This window comes from Azolla caroliniana, unplaced genomic scaffold (genome assembly GCF_043228905.1).
Source record: "Azolla caroliniana isolate FFs.n. ecotype wild unplaced genomic scaffold, voAzoCaro1.0.p SCAF_16, whole genome shotgun sequence".
Classification (NCBI taxonomy): Eukaryota; Viridiplantae; Streptophyta; class Polypodiopsida; order Salviniales; family Salviniaceae; genus Azolla; species Azolla caroliniana.
This window is the reverse complement of record NW_028230451.1, coordinates 11,931,211-11,955,354: the sequence shown is the minus strand read 5'-3', so window position 1 is coordinate 11,955,354 and position 24,144 is coordinate 11,931,211. Positions and strand designations below refer to the sequence as shown.

The 24,144-nt window shown below is 40.4% G+C and overlaps 5 non-coding genes across 5 annotated transcripts; all 5 read left to right on the top strand.

Moving 5' to 3' along the window:
• The first annotated feature begins 557 nt into the window (after window positions 1-557).
• On the top strand, window positions 558-631 carry TRNAV-UAC (transfer RNA valine (anticodon UAC)). Its single transcript has one exon. It is a non-coding gene; the product is annotated as a tRNA-Val (tRNA).
• A 1,500-nt stretch (window positions 632-2,131) lies between these two features.
• Window positions 2,132-2,205, top strand: TRNAV-UAC (transfer RNA valine (anticodon UAC)). The gene has a single exon. It is a non-coding gene; the product is annotated as a tRNA-Val (tRNA).
• Window positions 2,206-2,488: 283 nt separating this feature from the next.
• On the top strand, window positions 2,489-2,562 carry TRNAV-UAC (transfer RNA valine (anticodon UAC)). The gene has a single exon. It is a non-coding gene; the product is annotated as a tRNA-Val (tRNA).
• A 6,903-nt stretch (window positions 2,563-9,465) lies between these two features.
• On the top strand, window positions 9,466-9,539 carry TRNAV-AAC (transfer RNA valine (anticodon AAC)). Its single transcript has one exon. It is a non-coding gene; the product is annotated as a tRNA-Val (tRNA).
• Window positions 9,540-10,777: 1,238 nt separating this feature from the next.
• TRNAL-CAA (transfer RNA leucine (anticodon CAA)) lies at window positions 10,778-10,851 on the top strand. Its single transcript has one exon. It is a non-coding gene; the product is annotated as a tRNA-Leu (tRNA).
• Window positions 10,852-24,144: the final 13,293 nt, after the last annotated feature.

The window sequence follows — 24,144 nt, the reverse complement described above, 5'->3', positions numbered from 1 at the left end:
TGACATCATTGCGCAAGCCGTAGCAAAACTGCTCCATGAGGGCCTAATCATCCCAGGGAATATCTGAGGCGAGTAGACAAAAATCCGCCGTGTAGGCAGAGGCTGGACGATCGCCTTGACGCAATCTTTGGATCTTGTTGAACGCCGTCCTGATGCTGTCGGTATCTCCAAAGCAGGCTTTAAACTCACCAATAAAATCTTCAAAGTTATTAAGCAAGGGTGATTGTTTTTCTAGAAGCGGAGCGAACCATGCCAAAGCTGAGCCGCTAAGTAACGTGCCTATTAGGCCAACTCGAGATGCATCAGTGGGATATCGGGAAGGATGCATCTAGATGACTAAGCGTACCTGATTAAGGAATCCTCGGAATTGCGCTCGCGTTCCATCAAATTTCACAGGAAGTCCAATCTTGGGCTCTTTATGAAATCCTTGGGGACTTGATCCTTGTTGTTGCAACGCTGCATCGAGTTGTTGTACCCGTAATACTAACTCCCCATGTTGTTGTCCATTGAGATTAGTCTTTTATTTATCGATCCAAGCTATGACTTATTATTAATATGTCCAGATAGTGTAGTTGGTTATCACGCTAGTCTTACACCCTAGAGGTCTCCGGTTCAAGTCCGGGTTTGTACAAGAAAAGATGCTACATAGAATGATTAGAAAAATTGCTATCTTTCTTTATAAAAATACAATAGAGCCAAGAAAATTAGAAAAATACACTATATCCAAGAATCAACGTGTACATTTGTGCGTCAAATATTGCTATTTCTTTCTGACATGTTTCAGCCAAGTCTCTCTACTACATGGGCTACATTGAAAATATTTGAGCTAAATCTCTCTACCATATGGGCTACATTGAAAATATTTGAGCTAAATCTTTCTACCATATGGGCTACATTGAAACTCGTGATGACGATGTAGTTGGGACATGGCATCAATTATAGTAACAAATTTATTTGAATCCATGAAATTGGTTTTCACAATTGTGTCCAAATAGTGTAGTTGGTTATCACGGTAGTCTTACACAGTAGAGGTCTTCAGTTGGAGCCCGTGTTTGGCCAACAAAATATGTTACATAGAATGAGTAGAAGAATTGGTATCTTTCTTCTTATGGAAGTAGAGTATATTGAGTAAAACTAAGTGGAACTAATGTATGAACCATAAGCCATGAAAATGGATGTGTTCATTTCTACTGTCAATTACGGCTTTATGTTTCTTTCTATAGACTTGTTTGAGCTAAATGCCACTGCCACATGGGATACATTGAAACTCGTGATACTCATGTAGTTTTGACATCGCTTCACAATTGCATCTAGATAGTGTAGTTGGTTATCTCGCTAGACTTGGAGTCTAAAGGTCTTCGGTTTGAGTACGGGTTTATTTCCATGTTTTGAACTATTCTTTTACTAATAAATGATATTTTGAAATTCATCTAAGAATCATCTATTTTTCAATCGTTATTGCATGAAGATTAATTAAGAGTGAAAAATAGATATCGTTGATATGTTTAGATGGTTTAGTTGATTTTCATGCTACTCTAACACATTAGAGGTCTCCGGTTACAGTCTACGTTTGGACAAGAGAAGTGCTATTTAGATTGACCAAAATTATAGCTATTGTTCTTTGCATGTATGGTTGATTGTAGTGATGTCAATATATACTCAAGCATAGAGTGAAACTAACTACAAGTTCTCCATATATATTAAGCAAAGCAAAAGGATTTCTTCATTTCTTGCTTCCATTCGTGATACCTTTTTCAATCTAAATAGTACGTAGTCAGAAAGACTTCTATAACTTAGGTAAATGTTACTACGCCTTGTTAAACATACAAATTTGTTACGTTAATGTCAATGTGACATGCCAATCGATTGGTCTAATTAAAAAATTCATGTGAAACCTTTAAATTACTAATAATAAAGTGGTCCAGATGGTGTAGTTGGTTATCACTGTCAGTGTCTCAGACACTGCTGAGACACTGGGGGGGTCTTCGGTTCGAGTCTGGGTTTGGACAAATAATCTTGTCTATTACAACAACAATAATGTTTTACCTTATTCTTTTCAAATTAGCATGTGGGATTTCCATTGAGATTAGTCTTTTATTTATCGATCCAAGCTACGACTTATTGTCAATATGTCCAGATGGTGTAGTTGGTTATCACGCTAGTCTTACACCCTAGAGGTCTCCGGTTCAAGTCCGGGTTTGTACAAGAAAAGATGCTACATAGAATGACTAGAAAAATTGGTTTGTATCTTTCTTTATAAAAATACAATAGAGCCAAGAAAATTAGAAAAACACACTATATCCAAGAATCAATTTCTGACATGTTTCAGCTAAATCTCTCTACCACATGGGCTACATTGAAAATATTTGAGCTAAATCTCTCTACCATATGGGCTACATTGAAACTTGTGATGACGATGTAGTTGGGACATGGCATCAATTATAGTAACAAATTTCTTTGAATCCATGAAATTGGTTTTCACAATTGTGTCCAAATAGTGTAGTTGGTTATCACGCTAGTCTTACACACTAGAGGTCTTCGGTTCGAGTCCGTGTTTGGACAACAAAAAATGTTACATAGAATGAGTAGAAGAATTGCTATCTTTCTTTTTATAGAAGTAGAGTATATTGAGTAAAACTCAGTGGAACTGATGCATGTACCTTAAGCCAAGAAAATTGACGTGTTCATTTCGAGTGTCAAGTACTGCTATATGTTTCTTTCTATAGACTTGTTTGAGCTAAATGCCACTACCACATGGGATACATTAAAACTTGTGATACCCATGTAGTTCTGACATTGCTTCACAATTGCGTCTAGATAGTGTAGTATGTTATGTCGATATACTTCCAATGTAAAGGTCTTCGGTTTGAGTTCAGGTTTATTTGTATGTTTTGAACTATTCTTTTACGAATAAATGATATCTTGAAATTCATGTAAGAACCATCTATTGTTCAATTGTTATTGCACTAAGATTAATTAAGAGAGAAAAATAGATATCGTTGATATGTATTGATGGTGTAGTTGATTTTGTGAGATATAATCAATGATCAGCCCCAAGTTGTAAATCTATCCCCATATGTGCTCTTAGAGTGCACATTTTTTGTTAGCACCCCAAATGAGGAGCGGCTAGTGTGCAACTCGACCATATGGGTCGATAAGGTTTTCATCTAGGAAACCATAGATGGGTAGGACACAATGTATTTAGGAACGAGAGAAATAGGTAATAGGATTGGCTAATCAAGTCAACTAGAATATTTTGTGGGCAAGTTGGATTTACTTAGTCTTGAAATTTGGTCATTGACTTCAATATGAGTACTATCTAGCACTAACCTGTACCTAGGGAGTTGGTCATATTAAATGATAAGTCAGTTGACAGAAAAGGAATATCTCCACTACTATCAACTGACTTGCACATTTAATGTTATACTTAGACCAAACATAGAAATCAATCCATTTTCTTTTCACAGTGGTTGGCTTGATTATTAGTCCCCACTAATTTTGTAGTGAGTTGGTCCATATCCTATCTAAGCTCTATGGTGTGAGTGCATGGGAAAACTACCATTGTGAGCTACTCTCATATGTAATAGGAGTTTTGTTTTCATATATCCCATCTCTGTAGTTGTCACTCTATATACCTATCTAAACGATTCTCAATATTTGTAACATGGTATCAAAGTTGAGAGGTTGATCTAGATTAGGTATATATGGGCAGTTGCTGTCTGGAAACACAGAGAAATAAAGAGAGAGAGAGAGAGAGAGAGAGAGAGAGAGAGAGTATCAATGGCGTTGTCCACGAGTGTTGCAGCTGCTCCACTACACATTCGCCCACCTCCATTGTCTGATGTAAAGCTAGATGGAACCAACTACACTCTATGGAAGTTCAAAATGTTTGCCATTTTGGACTCCTACGAGTTGTTGGAGACAATCATGGGACCCACAGGAGGAGTCCCTGAGCCCATGATGACCTTTGACCCTGCACACCCTACCACATCAATGCTTCCAAATGCTGATCTACTTTGAGCCTGGAAGAGAAGGAATGCGGATGCATTGTGTACCATAGTCACTGGTGTATATGACTTTGTACTAACATTAGTGCAACATACAACCAAGGCACATGAAGCTTGGAGCATATTGGCCAACCAATAGGAGACCAGAAACTATATAAGGATACAAAACCTTGAAAATTAGCTTGCTGCAGAGAAACTTGCTGACGGAGAGAAAGTAGAATCCTTTATAAAAAGGATTATGGATCTTCAAGATCAGCTGGCGGTTGTTGGAGTAGTCGTCTCTCAGGAGGATATGGCTCATTGGTGCATTCGAGTACTTCTTTTCAAGTATGATGGCATTGTGATAGCATTGAACACTCAGGTTTGACCAACTCCTTTAAATTTTGATGAACTAAGTGTGATATTGCTTGAACAGGAGCTTCGGCTGAAGACAAGAGAAGGAAGGGAAGATTCGACATTTGTCTCTAGAACTAAGGGTAAAGGGGCATCCATTTCAAACAATGCGAATAGGATACAAAAGAAGAAGTTTAATGGATCGTGTTTCTATTGTGACAAGAATGGTCACACAATCAAGGATTGTCGGAAGATGATGGCGGACCAGAAGAATGGTTCTAGTAAGACCTCTTGGAGAGAGCCCGAGTCGCCAACAACATCGTAGATGAGCTTGAGTTATGGGTCGCAATTGAAGAAGTGTGTTATTCAGTTGACACCCGAGTTGTCGATGACTCTTGGATTCTTGATAGTGGAGCATCTCGACATATGATCAGTAATCGTGACTGGTATAGCTCTTGGACACCTCTACAAGAGCCCATCCATGTTGTGGTCGGGAACAATGCTCGATGTCCAGCCAAAGGAACCGGAACCGTCTCCCTCAAAGCAACGACCGGTGGGACAAAGCATCTCTCTCAAGTGTTGTACGTGCCAGATCTCAAGAAGAATCTATTGTCCATTTTTGCACTGACCGACAAGGGTCCTGATGTTCGATTCAAGAAGTCGGGTGCAGAAATAATAGATTCTATTGGCAAGGTTGTAGGAATAGGGATAAGGCGCAACAATCTCTATGAGCTGAGCGCACTTACCATTTCTATTGACCACAACACAAGTACTAACACAAAGCAATGACATGAGAGATTTGGGCATCTCAATGTTGTTGTGTTGAATGAGATGAAGAAGTCGAATATGGTAGTCGGGTTGCCAACCCTATCTGACTTACGTCGTGTTTGTGATGCTTGTATGATGGGCTAGCATCAAAGATCAACTATTCCAAAAGAGAGGCAAAATCGGACAAAGACCTCTTTATAGCTAATACACATCGACCTCTCTGGAAAAATGGTGACTCCTGCAATGGGTGGATCTCTCTACTATATGCTGCTAGGTGACGACTTCAGTAGAAAAATGTGAGTTTACTTCCTTTGGGAGAAGGCTGAAGCTTTTAAAATCTTCAAAAGATGGCATAAGTTTGTTGAGCGAGAGTCCGGAAAGTTAGTGAAGGAGTTACGCTCTGATCGAGGTGGAGAATTCTTATCAATAGAATTCTGTGAGTATTGCAAAGAGCATGGAATAAAGCGCCAACTTACAAATGCCTACACCCCACAAAAAAATGGTGTTGTCAAATGTCAAAACCGAACAATTGTCGAGATGGCTAGTTGTATGTTGAAGGCACAAGCACTACCTGACCCATTCTGGGCTGAAGCAGTGAATACAACAATTTACATCCTCAATCGGAGCTACACGAAGGCACTTCAAGGGAAAACACCCCACGAAGCTTATTCAGGCAAGAAAGCTTTAGTGATGCTCTTCAAAACCTTTGGGTGTACGTACTACGCACTTGTTCCAGATTTGAGCAGAAAGAAGTTGGATGCTAAAATCAAGAAGTGTATCTTTCTCGGATATAGTGAAGAGTCAAAGGCCTATCGACTCTACGATCTAGAGACACGAAAGATATTGAGAAGCCGCAATGTGGTGTTTGATGAAGAACAACCATACCTAGCTGAGAACAACGATTCTCAAGTTATCTCGTCAACTGAAGAGGTATTTTACCCAATCCCGACCCATTGTCCAGAAAAGGAAGCTGAACCATCTGATGGTAATGGCTCACTAGTTTAGCCTATGTCAGTTCCACATGTAAAGAAAATACCTAAGTGGGCTCAACAACTCTTCAATGACCGTACTCCTAAAGTTGAGTTTCCTGAAACTTCAATCGATGGATCACAAAGATCAAGAAGAATACAGGAGCAAGGGAGAACCTTTGACCACATTGTCAACATGGCTCTGATGGTGGACATCATCGGCTCAGTGAGTGAGCCGACCTCGGTGGAGGAAGCCATGGCCAACCCGAAGTGGAAAGAGGTGATGATATCAGAATATGATAGCATCATGAAAAATGACACATGGGAGTTGGTACAGAGGCCAACAAAGAAGAAGGTGATCAGCACGAAGTGGGTGTGGAAAGTAAAGTATAAAGTACATGGCTCTTTGGATAAATTCAAGGCTAGACTAGTAGCCCAAGATACTCCCAAATTGAAGGGTTCGGTGTACAAGAAACATTTGCCCCGACAGCTCGCATGACAACAATTCGAATGGTCATAGCGTTGGCCGCTTCAAGAGGATGGCCGATTTACGAAATGGATGTCAAATTGGCATTTCTGAATGGGCATCTCAAGGAGGAGGTATACGTGATGCAACCACCAGGGTTTGAGATGCCGAATTCAAAAAACAAAGTATGCAAGCTGAAGAAGGCGTTGTATGGTCTAAAGCAAGCACCAAGAGTTTGGAACAAGAGGATAGACAACTTCTTACGATCAATCGACTTTAAGCAATGTGCTTCGGATGCAAGTATGTATGTCAAAATGAAGGACGGGAAACAAGTCATCATCATCATTTACATGGATGACCTAGTTGACGGGAACTCAAGGCTCCTTATGTCCAACGCTCGGCCACAACCGAGATTCTTTTCATACACAGAAATACGGGAAATAAAACACGATACAAAGGAGAGAAAGATACACACACACTACACAGGAGGTTTACGTGGAAAATCCCAAACTAGGGGAAAAACCACGGCAGCCCACAGGCTGCAAACTGTCACTATGTATGAATGTACAAAACAGTGAGTTCTCGGAGGCAACGACCTCGGACTCACGCTCTTCGCCACAGGCGGCGGTTACAACAGAGGCAACGACCTCTTTCTCTCTCTCTCTCTCTCTGTACACTATTACGTGCTCTCTCTTCTTCTTGCACCAACAAGAAAAGTAACAACAACAGTTACTAAAATTTTGCCCTAAGTCATATTTATACTAATATGACTTTTTGGCTATTTACAAATATAGCCACAATGGGCTCTCAGAAACATATTTACAAATATGTCTCTTCCTCCGGTTCATACCGGGCCTGCACCATCCGGCTCTCCGTAGCCGGGTACTCCTCATCCGGTTCATACCGGGCATGCACCATCCGGCTCTCCGTAGCCGGGTACTCCTCATCCGGTTCATACCGGGCTTGCACCATCCGGCTCTCCGTAGCTGGGTACTCCTCATCCGGTTCATACCGGGCCTGCACCATCCGGAGGGACCTGTCTCCCAACACTAGTTCTTACTGGTGACCATGAAGAGTGCATTGGCCAAACACAAGAGTGTTTGAAAACTGAGTTTGAAATGACAGACTCCAGTACTTCCTTGGAATTGAGGTTTGGCAAACTTCAGTTGGCATCTTCATGTCACAAAGAAAGTATGCAACAGAGATCTTGAAGATGTTTGGGATGATGGACACCAAGTTGAAGTCAACTCCAATGGAGTCAAATTGCAAACTATCTTCAAAAACAACGAAGTAGTAAAAAACAACCAATCGTGGCACTATCTTCAATGGAGGCAGAATACAAAGCAACATGCATAGCAGCATGCGAGGTAGTTTGGCTAAGACGAATCCTTACGGATGTGGCATTTCCAATAAGGACGACAACAGTATTGAGGTGTGACAATCAGAGTTGCATGGCCATTGCCAAGAACCTCGTATTTCATGCACGTACTAAACACATAGAGATTCAATATCACTATGTGCGGGAGCAAATAAATGATGAGATTGTGGAGCTTGAGTATTGTCTGACATCAAAAAATGTTGCAGATATCTTCAAAAAGGCACTTGGAGCAGAACAATTACAACAACACCTTCGATGACTAGGAGTTGGCCCAAATCGAAGTGAACTCAATGGGTTGATCATTGAGGGGGCGTGTTAGATATAATCAATGATCAGTCCCAAGTTGTAAATCTATCCAGATATGTGCTCTTAGAGTGCACATTTTGTGATAGCACCCCAAATGAGGAGCGACTAGTGTGCAACTCGACCATATGGGTCGATAAGGTTTTAATCTAGGAAACCATAGATGCGTAGGACACAATGTATTTAGGAAAGAGAGAAATAGGTAATAGGATTGGCTAATCAAGTCAACTAGAATATTTTCTGGGCAATTTACCATGTACTTAGTCTAGAAGTATGCGTCATTGACTTCAAGATAAGTACTATCTAGCACTAGCCTATACCTAGGGAGTTCGTCATATTAAATGACAAGTCAGTTGAAAGAAAAGGAATATCTCCACTACTATCAACTGACTTGCACATTTAATGTTATACTTAGACCAAACATAGAAAGCAATCCACTTTCTATTCACAATGGTTGGCTTGATTATCAGTCCCCACTAATTTTGTAGTGAGTTGGTCCATATCCTATCTAAGCTCTAAGGTGTGAGTACATGGGAAAACTACCATTGTGAGCTACTCTCATATGTAATACAAGTTTGGTTTTCATATATCCCATCTCTGTAGTTGTAACTCTATATACCTATCTAAACGATTCTCAATATTTCTAAAAGATTTTCATGATACTCTAACACATTAGAGGTCTCCGGTTACATTCAACATTTGGACAAGAGAAGTGCTATTTAGACTGACCAATATTATAGCTATTGTTCTTTGCACGTATGGTTGATTGTAACGATGTCGATATAGTCAAGCATTAAGTTAAACTAACTGCAAGTTCTCCACATATACTAAGCAAAGAAAAAGGATTTCTTCATTTCTTGCTTCCATTCGTGCTACCTTTTTCAATCTAAATAGTATGTAGTCAGAAAGATTTCTATAACTTAGGTAAATGTTACTACGCCTTGACAAACATACAAAGTCGTTACGTCAATGTCAGTGTAACATGCCAATCGGTTGGTCTAATTAACAAATTCATGTGAAACTATTAAATTACTAATAATAAAGTGGTCCAGATGGTGTAGTTGGTTATCACACTAGTCTCACACACTAGAGAGCTCCAATTCGAGTCCGGGTTTGGACAAATAATCTTATCCATTACAACAGCAATGACGTTAGACATTATTCTTTTCGAATTGGCATGTGGAATTTCCATTGAGATTAGTCTTTTATTTATCGATCCAAGCTATGAGTTACTCTCAATATGTCTAGATGGTGTAGTTGGTTATCACGCTAGTCTAACACACTAGAGGCCTCCGGTTCAAGTCCGGATTTGGACAAGAAAAGATCCTACATAGAATGACTAGAATAATTCGTATCCGTCTTTACAAAAATACAATATAGCCTAGAAAATTCGAAAAATACAATATATCCAAGAATCAACGTGTACATTTGTGCGTCAGATACTGCTATTTGATTTTGACATCAACTAAATCTCTCTACCACATGGGCTACATTCAAAATGTTTGAGCTAAATCTCTCTACCACATAGGCTACATTGAAACTCGTGATGACAATGTAGTTGCGACATGGCATCAATTATAGTAACAAATTTATTTGAATCCATGAAATTGGTTTTAAAATTTGTGTCCAAATAGTGTAGTTGGTTATCACTAGTCTTACACACTATAGGTCTTCGGTTCGAGTCCGTGTTTGGATAACAAAAAATGTTACATAGAGTGAGTAGAAGAATTGGTATCTATCTTTTTATAGAAGTAGAATTTATTTAGTGAAACTAAGTGGAACTCATGCATGAACCTTAAGCCAAGGAAATCGACGTGTTCATTTCTAGTGTCAATTAGGGCTATATGTTTCTTTTCATAGACTTGTTTGAGCTAAATTCCATTACCACATGGGATACATTCAAACTTGTGATACCCATGTATTTTTTACAACGCTTCACAAGTGCGTCTAGATAGTGTAGTTGGTTATGTCGTTAGATTTCTAGTGTACAGGTCTTCGGTTTGAGTACGGGTTTATTTTCTTGTTTTGAACTATTCTTTTACGAATAAATGATATCTTGAAATTCATCTAAGAACCATTGATTGTTCAATCGTTATTATACGAAGATTAATTAAGAGAGAGTGATAGCTATCGTTGACATGTTTAGATGGTTTAGTTGATTTTCATGCTACTCTAACACATTAGAGGTCTCCGGTTACAGTCTACGTTTGAACAAGAGAAGTGCGATTTAGACTGACCAAAATTATAGCTATTGTTCTTTGCACGTATGGTGGATTGTAATGATATCGATATAGTCAAGCATTAAGTTAAACTAACTGCAAGTTCTCCACATATATTAAGCAAAGCAAAAGGATTTCTTCATTTCTTGCTTCCATTCGTGCTACCTTTTTCAATGTAAATAGTATGTAGTCAAAAAGACTTCTATAACTTAGGTAAATGTTACTACGTCTTGACAAACATACAAAGTCGTTACACCAATGTTAGTGTGACATGCCCATCGGTTGGTCTAATTAACAAATTCATGTGAAACTATTAAATTACTAACAATAAAGTGGTCCAGATGGTGTAGTGGGTTATCACGCTAGTCTCAAACACTAGAGGTCTCCGGTTTGAGTCCGGGTTTGGATAAATAATCTTATCCATTACAACAACAATGACGTTATACATTATTCTTTTCGAATTGGCATGTGGAATTTCCATTGAGATTAGTCTTTTATTTATCGATCGAAGCTATGAGTTATTCTCAGTATGTCTAGATGATGTAGTCTTTTATTTAGCGTCAAAGTTCGTAGCCATCCGAATGGAAGTCTACACAAGGGAAAATACGTCTTCGTTCTTTGATCTTTAGTCGATGTTGCTCATGGAGGAAAATCACGTGGGTGTGTCGACGACCACGCACGCCGACAACAGGATGTTGTACTTGGAGGAACATAGGTCCTGCCGTCGTGGCGGAGGAGGCAGATCGGCGCGCAATGAAGGCGGTCGAAAGGAGCAGAACGTGCGGCATAATCAAAATGCCAGAAGCATTTCCGAACCCTCCGGAAGCAAGGGGAGTCATAGCGGTGCCGGAAGCCGACAAGAGAAGGCTGCGATAGAGTGCTAGTACTGTGGCAAGAAAGGCCACAGGGAGAGCGAGTGTTGGAAGAAGAGAGCTGATTTAGACAAAGCCAGATCAGAGCGGAAGAGATGCAAAGAGGCGTAAGAGGTCGCACTATGTGGAAGGCTCCGAACGGGTCAGAAATGGATCGGGCCCAGCCTTCGTAATGAACCACAAGGCCAATTCGATAGCCATGAACACTGTGGTCGAAATGGGAGACGACACTCCACATACCATCGAACATGTTGGCGAAGTTCCCCTTAGCCACGTCGGGCATAAAGGGAAACTCATGTACGTGTTGCACATCCCGACAATAACCAAGAACCTTGTGTCAGTCGGTCAGATCATCGACTAGGGGGTTGAAGTTTGATTCAAGCACCTCGGGTGCTACATCAAAGAGGAAGTCCAAGTTATCACGCAAGGGTGTTGTGAAGGGAGGATGTTCATCATCGACACCAACCAAGCTGAAACCGCGCTGTTCGCGAAAGGACAGAAGGTTGAATCAGATATCGACCTATGGCACAAGAGGTTCGGCCACGTTAACTTCCCACGGCTTCGTGAAATTCAAACGAAGAACATTGTTTTTGGTTTGCCGAAATTTCGTGGCCGGGATGGACAAGTTTGCGAAGCCTGCCGACTAGGGAAGCAACACCGACTTATGTTCCCAAACGAGTGTAATCGTAGTCCAAATCCGCTTGACTTAATACATTTGGATGTGTGGGGACCGGCACAAAACGTAAGGTTCGGTGGAAGCCGTTACTTCGTAACCTTCATCGATGACTTCACTCGGCACACCTGGCCGTGCTTGATTGCGAAAAAGAGCGAAGTCTTCGCGTGGTTCCTGAAGGTGAAGAGGCTCGTGGAAAGCGAAACTAGGTGTAAGATCAACTGCCAAGGGTGTGATGGTGGGAAGGAGTACTTCTCCGACCAATTCTCGTGTAGATATACGCCGGAGAAAAACGGCGTAGCCGAATGGAAGAATCGGACAATCAATGAAGCTGCCAGGGCAATGCTTGAAGATAAGCATATGCCGAAGTTTTAATGGGCTGAAGCCATAAGGACGGTTGTTTACTTGTAGAATCAGACCTCTCTTCATGGAGGAGTGTCGCCACACGAGTTGTATTTCAGAAAGAAGCCGAACCTGGCACGCTTGAGGATTTTCGGTAGCATTGTGTATGTACATGTGCCGAAGGAGAAGAGGAGGAAACAAGATGCTAAAGCTTATAAGTGTATCTTGGTCAGCTATTGAGACGAGTAGAAGGGGTATAAGTGTTATAACCCCCGAACAAAGGAATTTCGCTTAAGACGAGATGTCGTGTTCGACGAATCCGCTTCGTGGTACTTGCCTTCACCTCCAATACCTCATGACTCCATTTGAAATTCTCAACAAGAGGTCAGCCAAGCCGAGTTGCCTCCGCGTGATGAGGAAATCAGAGCTCAGACAGAGAGTCCGATCTCATTTCAGCTGACTAGGCCAACAAAATGAAGAATCGGTCGTGTTGTCCCCACGTAAAGAAAAAGTGAAGAAGAAAATCTCGGAATACGATTTCGGCAGTGCCTACTCAGAACGGAGCAAATCTGACTTCGGGCCAATTGAGAAGGAACATTACTACCACTTGGAAAAATCTTACTACCACTTGGAAAATACAAAGTAGTTATGTCAATGTCAGTTTGACATTGCCAATCCCTTGTCCTAATTAACAAATTCATGTCAAACGATTAAATATTACTAATAATAAAGGGGTTCAGATGGTGTAGTTGGTTATCACGCTAGTCTCACACACTAGCGGTCTCTGGTTTAGGTCTAGGTTTGGACAAATAATCTTACTACCACTTGGCAAACTTACTATAAATAGTATGGAGTCAGAAAGGCTTCTATAAGGTAAATCTTACTACCACTTGGCAAACTTACAAAGTCGTAATGTCAATGTCAGTGTGACATGCCAATCGCTTGGTCTAATTAACAAAATCATGTGAAACTATTAAATTAGTAATCATAAAGCAGTCTAGATGGTGTAGTTGGTTATCATGTGAGTCTCACACACTAGAGGTCTCCGGTTCAGGTAATAATGTTTTAACTTATTCATTTCCAATTGACATATGGAATTTCCATTGAGATTAGTCTGTGGATCACTATTTCTCGACCACAAGGTGATGAATTTCGGGCCAGATGTGAGAGATGGAGCCCCTCATAACACATATTCACGGCCCAAGATTTACGGGATCACCCTCATCATTTGACGGGTGACAGGGAGATCCTACTACACGAGCCTTTTCTGCTTTGCTTTGGGTCCATCAGAGCAGCAATTGATGAAAGTTATACAAGTAGGGTCCAAGTCCTAGAAAGACTCCTCGGAGTTATTCTCAATATGTCTAGATGGTGTAGTTGGTTATCATGCTAGGCTAACACATTAGAGGTCTACGATTCAATTTTGGATTTGGACAAGAAAAGATGGTACATAGAATGAGTAGAATAATTGGTATCCGTCTTCAAAAAAGTAAAATATAGCCAAGAAAATCAACGTCTACATTTGTGCGTCAAATAGTGTTATTGGTTTCCAACATGTTTGAGCTAAATGCCACTATCACATGGCCTACATTGAAACTCGTGATCACCATGTAGTTGGGACATAACATCAGTCTAAGTAAGAAATTCATTGGAATCCGTGAAATTGGTTTTCACAATGGGGTCCAGATAATGTAGCTGGTTATCACGCTAGTCTTACACACAAGAGGTCTTCGGTTCGAGTCCGTGTTTGGACAACAAAAACATAGAATGAGTAGAAGAATTGGTAGTCCTTATAGAATTAGAATATATTTAGTGGAACTCATGGATGTACGTTAGGCGATAAAATCAACGTGTTCGTTTCTTGTGTCAATTATGGCTATATGTTTCTTTCTAGACACCTGTTTGAGCTAAATGCCACTACCACATGGGATGCATTGAAACTCGTGCTAACCATGTAGTTTAACATCGCTTCACTGAAACTATCCAATTCATCTAAATCCTTAAAATTGATCTTTGCAATTGGGTCCAGATAATGTAGTTGGTTATCACGCTAGTCTTACACACTAGAGGTCTTCGGTTAGAGTCTTGGTTTGGACAACAAAATATATTATATAGAATGAGAAAAAGAATTGGTATCTATCTTTATAGAACTAGAATATATTTAGTGAAACTAAGTGGAACTTATGCATGTACCTTAAGCCAAGAAAATCGTTCTCGCCAGACTTCCACTCTAGAAGTCTTCGGTTTGAGTTCGGGTTTACTTGCATGTTTTGAATTATTCTTTTACGAATAAACGATATCTTGAAATTCATCTAAGAACACTCTATTCTTCAATCATTATTGCACCAAGATTAATTAAGATACACAAATAGATATTGTTGATATGTTTAGATGTTGTATTTGATTTTCATGCTACTCTAACACATTAGAGGTCTCTGGTTACAGTCTATGTTGTCGTGCCTTTTGGCTCCGGATCGTTGCGTGAGTCGGGCGGAAACCACTGAGGTTTTGGACTAGGAGAAAACAAAATTCTAAGGCAATTAAGAATATGAAATATATTGTAACAAAGAAAGATATGAAAAACTCATGAATCCCACGAGTATATTATTCATGAAGTATTAGTGAGTACTCAGATTAAGAGAGAAAAAATAGTTAGCAAATTCATGAATCCCACGAATATATTATATTAATCAACCCTTGTAAACAATCAACAACCTTATACATATTTCTCTCCTACTTATATAAGGATGGGAGAGGCTAAGCATGGCTTCCTACTTTCCCTGAAAGTGTTCATGCACATAAAATGTGCATGTGATGCTTTTTTTCTCAACCTTGCTTTTATTTGCTAAATATAGTGCTCAACCTTGATTTTATTGGTTTACATTTTTCTTATAAATAAAGTACTCACTTCACGTACTCTAAAAATGCATGACTTACCTTTTTAATAAAGGTAGCATAAATAAAGGTATTATAGATATTAAGTCTATATTTAGAACACTAAGGATAAGTTAGTACAATGGTAAGGTTGGGGTTTGTCTACGTGGAGGTACAATGTTTGAATCTTGCTCTTTGCACATATTAAATATTTTTTAATATTTTATTTTATTTATTATATGTACTTTAAATCAGATATAGTATTTTACATATTTCACGTAGTGTGTGATTCACACTACGACACTCGCCCCCTCCGAACCTGCACATCCTCTAGTATGTGTCGAAGTCCCCAATGCTTGCTATTCACCTTCATCCAAAGCTTCCTCCGATTCTCCCCTTAATTCGACTATGTGTTGTAATCCACTTTCTTCGCTTTCCGCATCACCGCGATCTTGGTCCGACTGCTCCTCCTTGTCGGTCTTGTCTAGGATCACATAGGGTTCTTCATCAGTTCGCTTTTTGAAAATCTTAACCTGTTTGCCGGCTATAGGCACTCGTAGCATCGTTCCATCCAACTTGCATAGTCGGTAAGTTCCGTTGTCGAAAACTTTCCAAACCTTGTATGGCCCGAACCACCTTTTCGTGAACTTCCACATCGTTGTATGTTGATGATCCAAACTACTGTCGTAGACAATCACCCAATATCCTTCTTCAATGTTCCGCGGTCGTAGTCGGTGCTTTGTGTTGAACTGGCTTTTATTTTGGAATCCCGCTTCTTGTTGTCGGCGTATTGCTTCCGCTATGTCTTCCGGTCTTCCCTCTAGTTGTCGTATCCAGACCGCTAGTAGTTCTTCCCGGCTCATCTCTTCCTTCCACGGTAGCAATGTCCATGTCGTGATCGCGGTTTCCGTTGGCATTACCGGTGCTTGTTGGGTCATGAGTTTTGCCAGCATGTAACCGATTACGGCGCTATGCGTCATCCGATCCGCCCAAAGTGCATACGGAAGCATCTCCGGCCAATCCTTCACCCTTCCATTGCATGCCTTCGTAAGTGCTTTGACGATCAGACTGTGTCCTCGTTCGATCTTCTCGTTGGCTTCCGGATTGTATGTCGTTGTCAGTGTTAACCGAACTCCATGTTTGGCGAGGAATCCCCTACCTTTGTCAGAGTTAAGTTTGTCGAATACGAGTGTATAATGGCTGTATTCACATTGTCCCTTTGGACAGCCTAAGTTTGGGTCATTTATGTAAATAGCATAAAGGGCAGTTGCCCTAGGATAGTCACCATATAAAGTGACTTTGTAACCTTTAGTAAAGGTTGGTTGTTATTTTTGTAACTGTTGCTATTGAAATATAATTTATACGTTGTCTCTCTCTCTCTCTCTCTCTCCCCCTAAACCCTAATGAACCGGTGCACAACATCCGGCGTGCACGAGGTCACTCCGCACGAAAAATACTTCGGAAAGAAGCCGGACTTATCGCACATCCGGATATTCAGCACGATAGCGTACGTGCACATCCCCGACGAGAAGCGTCAAAAGCTTGACCCGAAGTTGGAGAAATGTATCGTCGTAGGATACTCATTGGAGCAAAAGGGGTACAAGTGCTACAACCCCTTAACTCGAAAATCTCGAGTAAGTCGAAACGTCGTTTTTGACGAGTCCGCATCCTGGTACGCACCAGAGACAACTCCAACTCCGACTCCGATGGACCCAGAATTCGCCGAACAAGAGATCGAGGATGAAGAACGCCTTATGCGCATATTCGAAGAAAGTCCGATCACGACTCGATTCAGGGGACCACAAGAGCCTTTGAGCGATCAAAGCACATCACGGCCTAGCCCGAAGATGGACAAAGGCAAGGCGAAAATGTCGGAATACGAAGATGATCACTTCAACGACGATGAGTGAGTTCGGCGGTTTCGAGGTACCAATCGGAGCTAAGAAAGCCCTCATCTGTGCAAATGAAAAGCTCTGCTGATCCACTCATGAAAAGAACCTCGTAAGCCGATTCGGCTACAACGATTATATAGCGTACCATTATGCCTTTATGATGAAGGTAGCGACAGTATGGGAGCCGGAAACTTTTTCGGACACCGCGAGGGAGCCGCGATGGATCGAAGCAATGAACGAGGAGATGCAGGCACTACGAAAGAACGAGACGTGGAATCTCGTTCCCACCTCACCACACAAAAAGGCGATCGGATGCAGATGGATCTACAAGGTGAAGTATAACGCCGATGGCTCCGTAAACCGCTACAAAGCTCGACTCGTAGTGAAAGGATACGCTCAGACGCATGGTGTCCACTACAAAGAGACCTTTGCCCCAGTGGCAAAGATGACGACGGTGCGGACCATAATTGCGATTGCCGCAGCAAAAGGGTGGCACCTCCATCAAATGGATGTCAAGAACGCCTTTCTACAAGGCGAATTAGAAGAGGAGGTGTACATGATCCAACCACCCAGCTTCAACTCGAGCACCCATCCGAAAGTTGTTTGCCGACTCAAGAAGTCACTCTACGGCCTCAAGCAAGCACCGCGTATCTTCATCAAATCGGCTTCCGTATGTCAAAATCAGACAACTCCCTCTACATACGAAGCGATTCCGCAAGTCCGATCGTCATCATTTTATATGTGGATGACCTAGTCATTGGAGGTGAGCATCTCGTCGAAATCAATAAAGTCAAATCCCTCCTTTCCGACAAGTTCGAGATGACAGACATGAAGGAGCTCCACTACTTCCTCGGCATTGAGGTAATTCAAACTCCGGCTGGAATCATGATCTCTCAACGACACTACATCCTCATCTTGTTATACAAGTTCGGGATGGCTGAGTGCAAATCCGTGGCAACCCCGCTCGATCATAATCTCAAACTAGATGCGAACTCCGGCACCAAAGCGTGTGAGCCGACTCAATATCGGCAACTCATCGGGAGTCTCATCTACGTCACGATCACACGACCCGATCTCAATTATCCGGTTGGTCTCCTCAGCCAATTCATGCAAACACCACGTGATACTCACTCGGATTGCGCTAAGCGAGTTCTACGCTACATCAGTGGCACAATGGATTGCGGCATCCTCTACAAGACCGCGATGCCAATACGACTCGAGGGGTACACAGACGCCGATTGGGCCGGCTACAAAGCTGATAGAAGATCAACCTCTAGATTTGTTTTCTCCCTCGGCAGTAGAGCAATATCCTAGAGTAGCAAGAAGCAGCCTACCGTCGCTCTTTCGAGTACGGAGGCATAATACAAGGGCGCAGCCGTAGCTGCGTGTGAAGCCGTATGGCTCAAAACACGTTCGTGTTCACAAGTGGAAGGATCACGCATAAATGGAAGGATAAGGGAAATTTTAGGGGTTTTTCAATGATTTTACAAAACACATTGATACCAGTATCATACAAGTTCAAACATACTATGAAAAAGGTTAAAAATCCACTATTTTCGTGATTTAGAAGTAACTAAAAAAAGACGAATTTCAAAAAGATACATTCTCAATTTATATCACAAACTTTACAACCAATGTTATTTTATAAGAAACGATTTTTGGGAAATCATAAGAATTCAAAACACATGATTTTATATTACTCGATTTGTTACAAGCGGAATGTAGTTACACTTAATAGCCAAATATACATTCATGATCACTCCTTTACGGAGAATCACTACTATAACTAATATACAATGACGATTCCTCCTCATCATCCTCGGATGTACCAATCAGTGCATTATCTTCGTCATAAACCAAATGGTTTGACTCTAGATTATATGTAGCAGATCTCGTTTGCCTTTGACTCGAGCCACCTTGTAGACCTGGTAATTTTTCTTTTATTATATCTATTGTTGACTTCCTTAATCGTCCGGCTTTTGTAAGTGTGAAGTCGTACACGATGATATCCACATCAGAGATATCAAGGGTCGAGGTGTTACGAATGTTTCGCTTCCTCTTCCTACCTCCCCTTCTTGTTTGGCATTCAATCATCTCCAATGTATACTTACCTGTAAAAGCATTTGCACTTCTAGTGTTGTACCAATGAACATTTATAGACTTGATCGTGTTTTCTATTTCATGCATTAGCACTTCTAGAATTTTACCAACCCAAAATTGGTGGCCATGTGAGTTCTCATCAGCCGGCGTTGCAATCAACATCCCCGCAGTGAGCTCTTGCAAATTTCCTTGCCATCTAGCTTCGGCTGCTTTGGTCATCCTTGGTCCCACATAAATGTCTCTTTGTTGTGGATGGACCAAGCTGTCATTAATCGCATTTACTAGTCGCTCCGGACTTCTATTTACGCGATCATGTTGCAGCGACCATGTGAATGGCGTTTCCAAATTCCAATTATCAACAGATACACAATTGTCTATAATTTCTTTCTGATCACTATAAAACACATCCCACCATGACGTGTCTTGTTGTGCGGCATATTTCTTGGCGGCCTCAATATGCTTTCTTTTTTCTTCTAAGGCTTGGAGCCATGACCGTTTTTGTTCTAATACCAAGTCGCTCTGCAACTGTCCTTTCTTCTCAATTGGCATTTGCTTAGCTCCATGGACAATTGTACTCGGCATACAAAGTAATAACTGGCAACCACCTTCAGGTTCCCATGTTGTAGAAGATGAATATTGTTTAGCATACAAAAGTGTAGAACCACTTATTCCATTTTTCTTTATCAAAAAAATGTGATTGAAACTTATATTGTTTAACTGAGCAAGCACTTTAACATTCCCACCACCCCCATCTAATATATATCTCTTAAAGTCATATACCTCCTTCAAGTGTAACACTTTTGGGCGTGGTGTATATGCATCACAAATGACATCAAATAGTTTAGGTAAAGTGAAAGCATCATGCCGAGACAACTGTCTGGAGAATGTGCTAAACATCTGATCTATATGGTCATGTGTGTGGCCAACCAAAAGGAAATTGACTTTCACTTTCCTAAACAATTCTAGGTTGACCAACATACTTAGATAGCCAAATACAGTTGAATTTTTGTTCTCTCTAGCAGTATTGTCCAATTGAATGTATAGAACAGGGGGGAAAGGTTGTCCCCAAGACATCAAAACTCGGTGAATCACTATAACTATTAGGTTAGGGTCATTGTGAACATTGGGGTAAGTAATGAAGACGTGAGGTCGAACAGACCTATTATAAGCCAAGCATCCCACCAAGTGCATTTGAACAAGGCACTCATCATTGACATCTTTGGGGAGCCTCCGCATATGCGGCAAGCATGTCTTCTTCTGGTCCATGCCATCTATCATTAAGCACATGTATTGTTCAGGCCTCTTCAAACACTTCTCTCTATGATGCATCGCCTTCCTTCGTTCTAAGGATTGTGCCTCACGATGCTCTTGTAGTAACTTCTTACTCGTATCCTTTTCCATTGATGTCTTTGCACCTTTAGCCAAACTTTTAAGATTTGCACAAATGGAGCAATAACCCATACGTACTTTACGAGGAATAATAACATTTGAAAACCGAGCTCTCCATAATCTTGTGAATTGGCTATAGGTGATAGACTTATTACGTGAGCCCAGCATTTCAGATCGATAGACATCATAAACTTCCCGACGGGTATAATTATCAGAAAGATGCATCCTACCTGTAGTGGGCATTACTTCCCAATTTAACTGAAAGTAAGTTTTCATCCAGCCAATAGCTAGTCTTCCAATTGCACCTTTCATACTTGGAACCTCTTTACAATTGAGCATCTGATCCCCGCTAAGTAGACGTTGTTGTACTCTATGTAGCCGCATGTTACTAACACATAACACAATTTTGAATGCAACTCTACATATCTGTTGCGCATGGAAGATATAATACTCGAATGATACTTTGATCCCCGTACATTTGTCAGATACTAGTTGCATATGTGATCCGAGGTAAGTGTCTTGCTCATCACCGGTCATCGAAAAATAGTATCGCCTTAATTCTCGCAACTTTGATTTTCCAATCATAGACATACAACCACGGGCACAACATATTTTGTTGACATCAAATCCAATCTGTTTATCTGATGTCACCAAGCTAAATCTAGCCAGACGAATTCTTCGTGGGATTCTTCTAATATGCATAGGGCTCCCAGATTTCTCTTCCTGCATAGAGGTCGGTGTAACCTTGTTACAGTCTAATTCTCTGTTCTGACCATCGCCAATGTTATTCAATGTTTCCTGGGCACTTCCTTCATTCTCAGTATCTTTATTAATATCGTATTCTTCAATAGAGAACTCTTCACATGTGTCATTATTTACATTCCCTGTAGATGAGCTCAGACAATATTCTTCGATAGAATATGGTGAGTCGGTCGAAAGACAATATTCTTCAATCGAATATGGTGACTCTGTTGACAAACAATACTCTTCAGTAGAAAACGATGGGTCTGATGACAAACAATATTCTTCAATCGAGAACGGTGAATCTTCACTCATGGCTTAAGGTCTAGATAGGGCTCTCTAAGTTATACTCCTCTCTAACCATATACTCCTCCCTAAACATAAACTTCTCTCTAAACAAAAGCCAAATCAATAGAATGTCTATATTATGTAATATTCTATTAATACAATACATCTAAAAATTATTTTTAATAAAGTAATTTAACTTAAATTATCAATCATTATATAAACTAGATTTAAATGATGTTAAATCAAGTAAAATATAAAACTAATCATTAACAAGCCTTGAATATGTTGGATTAATGTTAAAATCATTGGCTAATTAATGACACCCATTTTGATATAGAACGTCTCACTCATTGGTTCTTTAATGCTCACCATTTTAAATATTAGACTTATCAATCATTGGTTAATTCATGCCCACATCTTTAATACATAACATTTGAGAGTCAAAAAAAATGTTGCTTTTAGTAATCAATCATTGGTACATTCATGAACCTCTATCATTGTCTCCTTCATAACCTTTGAAGTGATTGTAGGTTGTTATGAGTATAAAAGATTGATCAATATGTTAGTTTGACTTTGTAATCATTAATACAATCATAAGTTACTATAGTTAATGTGACTATGGTTACAAACTAACTATCCTCAAAGTTACCAATATTGGTTAAGGTGACTATGGTTACTTTAACCATGGGTTCAATCCCTATAAATAGGAAGACCTCATCATATTTCACTCACCAGAGCGTACAGAGCGTACAGAGCACACAGAACGCAGAGAGCACACAGAGCACACAAAGCACTCAGAACACAAAGCACGAAAGCGCGATCTCCGCCTCCACTTCAACACGATCAACCATGTCTTCCAAGAGAATCGAGCGCGAGGACTCCAGGTAGGCCTCTGACACTGTGGACATTTTTATAAATATGTTTCGTTTCTCAAGAACTCGATACGGCGTATCGAGTTCATGTATACAATACAAATATTTATACACGAACTCGATACGGCGTATCGAGTTCGTGTTTAAAACCTACACTTTAAACCGGAACTCGATACGCCGTATCGAGTTCATGGTTAAAGTGTAGGACTTAAACACGAACTCGATACGCCGTATCGAGTTCGTGTATAAATATTTGTATTGTATACATGAACTCGATACGTCGTATCGAGTTCATGTTTAAAGTGTAGGTTTTAAACACGAACTCGATACGGCGTATCGAGTTCCGGTTTAAAGTGTAGGTTTTAAACACGAACTCGATACGCCGTATCGAGTTCGTGTTTAAAGTGTAGGTTTTAAACACGAACTCGATACGCCGTATCGAGTTCGTGTTTAAAATTCAAACTTTAAACACGAACTCGATACGCCGTATCGAGTTCGTGTTTAAAGTGTAGGTTTTAAACACGAACTCGATACGCCGTATCGAGTCCCTGTATATAAGAAGGCTTTGAGAGAGAAAAATCGTTTATGGGGTGGAAATGATATCAAATTGTCTGGCAAAATCAGTCTTTTTAATGTTGAGTTTACTTACTTTTAAACAAATACATGCTCTAATTATAGGTGTTTTATGACCTACTTTAGCTTAAAATAGTAGAAAATGATCTACAAATTGCCTTCACTATGGCAAATTCTCCTCAATATAGGTTTAGAATCTATATAAGTCATACCTACTATTTAAAAGAATATATAACCCGTTTTACTTATTACGATATATATTTTCTAGGTTGAATATCCCTGCCTATAATAGATTTTTGAATATGTTACTGCTCCTGGAAACTGTTCTTTATTATAATATACAACTTCAATCTACGTGACTGTCTAACTTATGTTTTTGCATATACTTTCTTAAATAGGTCGTTTGAGAACCTGTCAGACCGACCCGTGAAGAAAATTAAGCTTCGCATACAAGGTTCTCCAATCGAAGCCCAGACCAAGGTAACTCCTGTGACCATGAAGAGAGGAAAAAAGCTTCTCTTTAACGAAGAGACAAAATCTCAGCCACATAGTGATGTAAGCCAAATGAAACTTGTCGCCGCTACTGGAGGCGAAGACCTTCCTAACCGAGATCTAACGGACAAGGAATGGTGTATGCAATATGTCGACTCAAAGAAAAAAGTCGTATTGTATACAACAAAGAAGAAGGGTGAGGGGCAGCTAGGAAAAGAAACTCCATTTATGTATGGCCGAATTCTACGATTTGACTACGAAGATGCAGATTCGGCCAACATACTGGTAATGATAGAGTGCTCCAAGGGGGTACGCAAAGTGTTCCTTTCAGAAGACCTTTTAGTAAAGGAATCTTGTGGGCCTGAAGTGTTCAATAAAGCACTTGATAACTCACAAAACCTGATTGTTACCTTGAGGCCTTATATACAAGGCCATGTAACTCTAAGAGATGAAGAGCCCTCCCACTTGAAGGCCACAAAAAAGGTATCCAAAGTCCAGTCAAGACCAGCCAAGAAGAAGACAACGAAAATGTCGGATACGGATTCGACAAGTGAAAATGAAGAAGAGGATAATAAGGGGACGCCAGGAGCCGAG